Raw genomic sequence first — 9,742 nt, 5'->3', positions numbered from 1 at the left:
AGTATGAACATCTGATGACTTTGATTTACACACGAGAGCACGAACACGACTGTTACATGATTCACAGGCTTTGGTTTTCTGATGAGATGTTGATGACTGGACGTATTGATCACTGGGAAGTTTGTCTCCACTTATTTACATTTACATACTTTGGGGCGTTAGATTGATTCGAGAGCAGCTTGATTGAAATCACTATTTATTTCCTGCTTTTATACGGATTCAACGTTTTGCAGTACGACATTTGTTACTTTTGTATCCGAATGTATTTTCTTTAATAATTTAAAAAGCACATTATCATTAAATATTCTCCTAAAAAAAGCATCATATATTGCTAGCTCTAGTAATTACCTAATGCAAACCTCTTGAACTGGTGTTCTTTTCATTTGGTCGGAGCTGCACCTTTTTTTGGGGGGGGTACGTTTAGTTGTGTATTATTTCACCACTGATGCCATATGCTCCTTTTGATGAGCCTGAATTTCTTAGAATAACATACTTCAATCCCATCTTTTCTTCATCGGTAACAAAGTCTCCTGCTGACACTGCCTGTACAGAATCGAAACCCTGGCTCTCGTCTCAGAGCTTCACAGGCATCGGTTTTCCCCTTCGCTATTCTCACCTGAGCAGAGGCCGTGCGCTGGATATAAAACTCTCCATGGTCCGAGCACAAAATCGATCAGATGCATCAGTGACGATTTGATCTGGTCACAATCAGGCAGATAATCCCCACGTCTGTTCACAGCTGCTGGGATGGTGTTGTCTCTATGACCACCAGGGGGGGTGTTTTATCGCCAAAGATTCTTCCAAAGTTTATTTATTCTTTACTCAAAATATTTTTAATTTTAAAAGTATATTATTGTATAGTTTTGCACCACATCACTTGCTCCTGGATTTGCTTTATCCTTTAGCTTATTTTTTGACTTGAGTTCCTTGTATGTTGAAATCCTACTTGGGAATAAACCTGATTCAGGTTAAAATCAATATATTTATAGCCAGAAGTGTCTTTTGTCATGGTTTAGAAAAATCTGAATAAGTTACGTCACTGGTTACAAATGGATCCATGGATTCAAACGACCAAAACATTGAATCTCAGATGGGTCTATCTAGTAGATGAATTTTCCAGTCAGCTATTATGTTTCTGAGGAAGTTCGACAGTGTTGTGCGTATTTCATCATCACAAATAATAGATTTTTCTCACTGAATCCCCAAAATGCACGACGGCGATTAGCTGCATAATCTGGTCCTGTTTTCTTTCCAGCCACGATGAGCCATCTTTTCTCACTCCCCTCTTTATCGTCTTCCCTGTAGCTCGGCTCCATTGACAACAAGCTTTTTGTTTGTTGTGTTCCTGGTTTTATATTTTTTACTTCTGCATCTGTGTATTCTGGATGTGGTCAGTGTGTATGCTGCGTGTAAATCAGCGTGTTGAGTCACACTCGTCCACTGAGATCATTTCTGGAAGGGAAGCATCTTTATTTTTACCCTTGTGTCAAAATTCTTATCGCCTGTTTTAATTTTAGGACAATCGAGAGAAGCTTCATTCTCCGGCCAATTCCTCCAGCCTTTAGTTACTCGTATCAGAGACAGCAGTTCTCCTAGTGAAGCATTTCCACTCTACTCATTAGATTTATATTAAGCTTCCTTACGTTTTCATGTTACTCCCAACTCCCCACAGTACTTCAGTCAATGCTACATGTTCAAGAATGTATTAATATTGTCAAGGCAAATGTGATTGCAAATTCCAAATATTTTAAAGGGGAACACCACTGATTTTACTTGTAATGTTGTGTTTGCACATCATGTTGAGTTCCACTACATTGCACAGCTTTTTACTCTGTCTACAAGGAGGTGGATATTTATATTAGGCAGAAGGAGTCAGATAGAGGTGCTGTTGTTTGGAGTTATGGAAAATGTAGGAGCCAACATTTAATGGAGCTTGACCCTTCTACAACACGTAGCGCTATCTAGCACTATCACAAATTAATATTGTACTATGGTATACTACGTAACATTATAGTATATTATAGTACTACAGTAGTGTCTGAAAAAGGTTTTGCTTGTAGTTTACATCTGTTTACATGGTGCCTTTATTCAAAAGAAGCGTCATCCTTCCAGCCGTGCCTCCTGCCACTGTACTGAGAATCTATGGCTCGGTGGATAAATGGCGGCCTTGAAGAGACCCTGGGGGACAGAGAGGAGCTGCCTGCTGGACGGAGGGATGGAGGGAGACCAGATGAATAAAGACTAATGCTTCCTCTCATTGCTTCACCTTGCCCTTTATGGCCCCCTGATGATTGCACATTCGCTTTACATGGTGAGGTGTCCTGGTTCAAACCGAAGTTTGTACGGCGACTGTTTAGACCTGCTCGTGTGCAGCGAATCTGGTTTCACCAGGGAAACTAGGATGTTAAACGTCAAAGGAGTAAATCTAATTAGTGAGCAACTTAACGGCCGACATCAGAGCAGCATGTTTGTCAGAATGGAAACATTAAGTCTTTCCACTCTAGTTATATTAGATACAAAACACACGAGTATAGAGGGAGTCACTCTTGGACTTAGTGAGCTATATGGTGTAATAACAATAAAAACACTAGTACCATCAACTTCAGCTGCAGTGAACTGGTAAACTTACTGACAGGGCGGCCTTCAGGTAGTGAGGAGGTGTCCTCAGCTTTACTATTTGTTGTTGGACTAGAACGTCTGACAGAAAAGTGATATCAAATCAAATGAAGCAGCAGATAATTGATCCCATTGGAAACCATTATCACCAGTGCAGACAGCATTCCTGGTATTGTTTTCACCGTGTGTGTGTGTGTCATGGCAAAGATGTCTGCGTCTGAACCAAACTTGCGGCTGGTGGAGGAGAGCCACATGTGGGTTAGGTGGGTAAGGATCCTCCAGGTCCAGTTTTCAAACCCTTAATATTTGAGAGTAATTTAGCAATTCCTGAAAATCTTATCTTAGCTGAGCTCCAACAGTTTAACTAGAGCTGTCACTGCTCTGTGTCCTTGGTTCCATGTTCATTTTGGGCCTTTTGTGTTAGATTGTTCTGACACAGTTGAATGTGTTGCTATTATTCTGTCCATCTTCTTTGTAACTGTACGGACTGATGCTTTTGTTGATCAATAACAAAACCAATATTATAAAACTGTTCAGAATTGCATTCTAAAACTCAAGTTGTTGAAATTAAAATGGTAAAAATCACGAGTCAGTATAGGTTCCTCCTTTATACCCTTTTCCACTGTTCTCCACTTGGATGCAGATGTGGCGAGTGTTGTTTGCCAGCAGCATCCAGCTGCAGCTGAGCCCTCGGCTCAGTTTATGTGCAATGGCACACACTGACAGTTCCATTAAACCATATTTATGGCAGCCACAAATAATCGATATGCAGATACGCCGGCTTGTCCACATTCGCAGAATTGTCTTTGGTCCAGCAATGCAATGCATCAAACTGCCGCACTCGGTGACAACAGAGACAATATGCACCATTACTGGGTATTGTTTGTCCCTGCAGACCCCGCTTACTCTCCCTCTCTGTCTTGTATCCTGGCTTTCAACCGCCATTGTCATCTTTTCCTCACCCCACACCCTTCTTCTGCTTTCCGTTTGCATTTCAACAACTTCAATCTGTGCTAAATATTGTTTATTCTGTCAAACATTGTAAAATACATCAATTAAATAGGCAAGGTAGAAATGTATTCTTTATATGAATGTTCCTCTAATAAAGTGCAGTGAATCTGTGTAGTTCAAGCCTCTCTTCTTACTCCATACTCCGTCCCTGTGGAGCATTACACAGGATTTGTAGAACAAAAGAGAGTCAGCTATACATCATATCTGGGATGAGCAGGCTCAAACTCTTCATATAGACCACGTCACCCACAGACCAGCAGCGTCCTGCCTGCCACAGATGCAGAGCTGTAACTGGCAGCAGTGGGAGCAATGTAAACCTTCAGTGGAGACTTTCATTGCTTCGAGCTACGGTTTGAAGCTCGTGCAGTTCACTGGGATCATTGGGATCGAGAGAGACGGCCGTGTGGATTCTGCAAAATGGCAGCACGTGGCAGATTCAGTAAATTCAGGTTTCAGGAAAGATTGTGCTTGTGGTGGGGGTTGAACAACGAAAACAATTATAGTTGGGAAAAGGTTGTGGTTACGGCTTTAAAAAAGGTCAACATTTATTACCAATCTGTGGGTTTAAGGGCAGCTGTGGCTCGGGAGGTAGAGCGGGTCGTCTAATAAACAGGAGGATTGATGGTTTATAAGACTCTTTGTGATAGAAAAGAGTCTAATACTTCCAGTAGAAAACCCTTTAGGTGCTTTATACGACTAGAATAAACACTGTATATAAATGCATTCAGGTTACCTTTACCCTGACTGCTGACCACGGTCTTGCTGTGTGGAGTTGGCATCTTCTCCCCATATCTGCGTGTTTGTTTGTTTGTTTGTGTTCTCCCACATCCTCAGAATGGTTGCTTGCCTCTGAATTTTGGATGAACGGACCATCAGCACCAGCCAACACAACTGTGAGTGGAACGCCTTTGAGAGACCCTGTCCTTGCTGGTGCTGTAAAGTACGTGCAGTCAAGTGGGAGGTGAAGGCTTGTGTGATCCCTGCTTTGTGTTGGTAGCAGGTGGGTTGTCCGAGTGAGGGAATTGTTCATGAGTGAGGATACGATGCAACAAGGGTAAGATGATGAAGGCAATGTCTTTAAGTCTAAATTTGAACATATCTTCATGAGCCCAGGGTTTTAATCTACATAGTAAGGTAAGATGCAGATACTTCAAAATGAGTTTCAGTTGTTTCGGCTTCTGAAATCAGGACAGGAGCTTAAAGGAGTTGGGGCTTGAACCACTGCTCCATTGACCCAAAAGGAACCAGTCGATATGGATTGGGTGTGTTACCGGGATGTTTTCTGGAGATGTTTACGTCCAGCTGGGTGGAGACCCCAGCTAGAGGACATGTCTGGTGGAAAAGGACATCACGCTATATACCTTGTTTATTAATTTGCTGTCATCATGTCGTCAATCCACGATGGCAGAGAAAACCGATTCATTCTAAGGACAGTTTTTTGCAGGGATGTTGTGGCTCCAAACATTTAACAGGTGCCTTGTGAGCGTGTGTTCCTGACTCTGCAAGATTGCTGTTGAGCGATCATGTGAAATACACATTTGTTTATTTATTGTGATTTATAAAGTAGCGTAGCTGCACTTGAGTTAGCATAGATGGATATGTGTTGCTGTTAAGTGGGTGTGTGTGATCTGTCTCAAACTGATGTTCTCCGTCTTCAGTTAAATGATGACACGTCGTACTTAGAGAAAGCAGATCTGAATGAAGAGCCGCACGTCACCTGATGAATGGATTCTCTCACAGCCAGCGGTGTAATGCTTAGTCATGATCAATCATCGCAATCGTGCCTCCCCCCCTTTTCTTCTCACTTCTTCTCTCCTCTTCTGTTTCATCGTCTTCTCTCCTTTCCACCCCTCCGGTCCCTTCTCTCTGCTTCCTCTGTCCTCAGCCAGATTTATCTATGCAGGGACAGAGGTAATTAAAATGTCACCAGTAAACCTTGTGTTTTCAAATTTATATTTTAAAGTCACACTGACCGGCTGAGAATCAAAGCACTGGATATGTTACGACATGATAACTGGCAGAAAGCCCTTTGAAACGTGATGTCAACGCCGACCTTCAGACAGTTTTGCTTATGTGACATTGTCATGTCAGTGCACAAAGGAACCAGACGACACCGTGGGCTGTCCAGATTGAAGCTCAAGCCATTAAATAGAGGGAACACGTTATGTCCTACTAGTGGAGCACTGTGCAAAGTTATAAAACGAAGCATTTGGCGGCTCCATGACTAACGGGGGCTCAGAGCCTGTCTTCCTGGGCCACAGTGCACAGGAGAGTGGGATTCCCAAATTGATTTCACATAAAATATTTCCAAAGGTTTTGAGTTCAGTGGTACTTTGAAGTCCTCGGGTCACCGAAATGACTCATCCACATAAATATATGATTGTGTTTTATTCCCACACCATTCAACGTCCACCCATGAGTGAGAGGACAGCACACAAGAGTTGTGTATGAGATGTGTATTCCAGGTGAGGTGTCACATGTAATATTTTTCAAATGTGTTAGGAAGTATAACTTGCTTCACGGGATAATTCACCTAGAAATGAAACTTCACTCATTATCTACTCACCACTATGCTGATGGAGGGATGGGTGACACTTCAGGAGTCTCAGGGGAAAACAGCGTTGCAGCCAAATCCAATACAATCGAAGAATAAAACAACAGAAAAAACATAACAAGCCTCCATACTGCTCGTGTGGTGTCATCCAAGTGTCTGTCCAAGTGTATGGAGGGCATGTTGTGTTTTTTTCTGTTGCTTTGTTACGTCGGAAGATAGTTCACTAATTGGCATAGGGCTGAGAAGATAAAGAGTGATTTTTCCTTTTTGGGTGAACTATCCCTTTAACAGTTGAAAGGCAGCTTGATTTAATGCAGAACAAAGCAGCTCCAGTGACCTGAACACAACCTAAAAAGAGATGTAAGAATTTTTGTAATGTGTATTTTCTTTCTGAGAGGAGAGAATACGTGTGTTTGGGAAAACTGTCCATGTCTGTCTGTGTGGACACGGCCACAGAGACAACAGGCAGTGTGCTAGAATACCAGGGATGGGCAAGTCCAGATAAGCATCAAGTCAGAGCTGCCTCTCAGCACAGGAAATAGCATTAGCTTCGTTGTCACACACACACACACACACACACACACACACACACACACACACACACACACACACACACACACACACAGAGACACAGTGACCTCTTGCTGCCCAGGTTGCCATAGAGATGCTGCTCCCTCTCTATACACTCCCCAACAGCTGCTCATGTAAAGGCCGACGTGTTATCAGTGTGTGTCTCCATCATTTATACAGTTGCATGTTCGTTACGGTCTGTTTGTTTCAGGTACAGCACTCAGCTTTATTAAATCTTTATATAGGCAGTAATTATTACAGTGTTTCTCCACTACGCCACCCGGAGGGGGAGGTGCACTTCTGGTAAAGGTGAAGCCAAAGCGTCTTGATCGCCCCCCTGGTGGATAGTTGCAGTATTGGTCACAAGTCCTGCCTTCTCCATGTTTGGTTGTCAAAGTTGTATATTCAAGTGTTTGGTTTTTAATTAGTTATTTGATGTTATAAAAACGGGGTGAAACGACACATGATTTGTGAAGCGCAAAGTGTCAGGGCTCCATCTTCCCCGATCGCTGCTGAGCAGACTCTGGCTCCTCATGTGCAAGATGGCGGTGTTCATATCTGGGATATTTTGGCTTCATTTCTGAATAGTGGGAGGAGGTGGAGACATGTCGTCCATCTTTAGTCAACGGTTCAACCACAGCGACTGTTGCTGCCCATCTTCTGCGTCCAGCTAATCCTTCTCTGTTTGATCAAAGTAAAACATACATTTAAGAGAAGTCTCTCCCTGCACCATGAATTTCAATATGTCCTCGGGGAACACGTCTCCTGTTTCCATCTACATCCGTCTCCATATTGAACTTGACTTAGAGGCTCAAACTCATCAGTGTAATGGATCGCTTTGTCTGGCAGGCCGATCGAACAGCTCCAACAATGTTTAGCTCATCTGCTCGGCCTCTTATTGGAATGAATGGTTAGAATCAGACTCATTAATACTCATCACCAGCTGTTAGCCTGCTCGCTGACACCTTGTTGCAGCAGTGTTAACCATCTTGCCAAACCACCATATCAACGTCTACCGACAAAGCTAATCGTTCATTAGCACATTCTGGACTCTGAGACCTCTGACCTGCGGACTTTGCACTTTCTCTGGTCCACTCACTCATGCATGAGTTAGTATCACTCGGACTCTGTGCAAGTCCTGCGTGCAAAGAGGAGCAGTCACTTCTCACTGACCGAGCAGCTTGAGGCACAGGTCCAGTGTCGCACCCGGGCAGTTCACCTGCACCTCCCTCAGAGCCAGGACCATCGAATCAAACGCACCCCAAAAATACTGGCAATACCACTGCTCCAGCTGATTCTGCACCATGGAGACGCTGGAGATGGCTCGAGTGCAGCCGGATAACGGAGCCGGTTAGTCTAATCTCTGTCACTGTGGTTTTGACTGAGACTGTGGGATGATAAAACTTTGGCTCTAACCATGATTTTGTTTTGGTTGTTAAACATTAATTTATAATGGGAGTACAACTACACACAATGGTTGTATGTAGTGTGCATGAATTGCAATTGCATTTTACGTGTGTGTGCATTAACATGGTTGTGCTGTGTTTTATTGAGGCTACGACATTCTAGAACTCCTGTTCTAGATCTGTGTGGATAGAAGTGTGTCACTGGGTTTTCATATCTTCTGTGACTCAACAATGCTTTAGTATCATTACAGACAAGTCAGCTCGTGTAGCACCACAAATTCAGCCACACTGTGTCCAGTAACCACAACCACAGCATCAATAACCACAGTTGGCCAGAGTCTGTAGAATCAATCAGTGTTAAAGTCTTAAGCTGAGAGTGTATTACAGTATAACGGTACTAAAATAACTAACTGTTCCTTTGGGCGGGAGGAAATGCTACATTTATTGCATGGTAACACAAATGTACTTTCTTGTATTTTACAAGAAAATTCCCACTCTGACCTTGTGAGGATTCAATAGTAGCTTCTTATTTACTGTACAGACATAACAGTGATTTACGACTCATCCTAATGTTGAACTATTCCTTTCTTTCTTTATTTTAATAAAACACTCCGCTCTGGTTTACATTCATACGGTTAATTAACAAGACTGCTGGGTCTTTGAGCTTCTTTAAAGATTATACCAGTGACTAATTTTCACCGTGAAGAAGCCGTTATTATTTCTCATCTACCCGAACTTTGTCTATATTTTGGGCACTGGGGGAAACTGTGCTTTCCCCAGCATAAGGCAGTTTTCTAGCTGAATGAACACTGGTGACGTAAAGCGCCTTACAAGCAGCTTTATCTCTGCTCTGTAGCTGTGAAGCTCCATGAAGAGAAGCTGCTGTTTCAGGGAAACCTTTCTCTCCTCCATTTTAAACATTTCACAGCCCATAGCTCCAGACTCCCTGAACTCCCTACCACTGCCCTGCGGTCTCTTAAAAACGTTTATTCATCGGAAATAATTTGGCAATGTCAGGACACATCATGTGTATGAGGCTAGTGGCCAAACAGCAGCAAGATAAGAGAAGCAGTTATTGTCAAGAAACATGCTCATCCTCAGAATGGATTACATCTTCATAATTTGACACTTGTTCGAACAGGAACTTGAGGGTCAAGTCTAAACACCTTTTTGTTTGGCCTCTATCTGTTTTCTTTTTCCAAAATGTCAAAATAAAATTCTTCCTATCCTCTTCCTGTCTACTTCTTTTGGATGTTTTTAATCCAAACCAAGCTTAATTCAAGTTTTTAGCCAAATCTGGTCAGCAGCAGGTCTGAGTTACTCTGCTGTATTCTGCCACTTGCAGCTCAACATCATTAATAAAAACACTGAAACGGTACATTTGCTGTGTCTAAACATTTACAGCAGTTTCAAGTGTGAAAGTGCAGCGTTAATGAGGTAAAGATCAAATAATTTGCATGCATGTAAATGAACCGGCTGAAATACTCGCAGTTCTTTGACTTTCACAGAGAAACTGCACGTTGGTTTATTCATCAGCCGAAAGTTTTCGAAAGACATCAGAGAGCTCGGTTAGCTCAGAGTTCCT

This window comes from Hippoglossus hippoglossus, chromosome 4 (genome assembly GCF_009819705.1).
Source record: "Hippoglossus hippoglossus isolate fHipHip1 chromosome 4, fHipHip1.pri, whole genome shotgun sequence".
Lineage (NCBI taxonomy): Eukaryota > Metazoa > Chordata > Actinopteri > Pleuronectiformes > Pleuronectidae > Hippoglossus > Hippoglossus hippoglossus.
The sequence above is the reverse complement of the archived record's forward strand: the minus strand, read 5'-3'. Positions refer to the sequence as shown.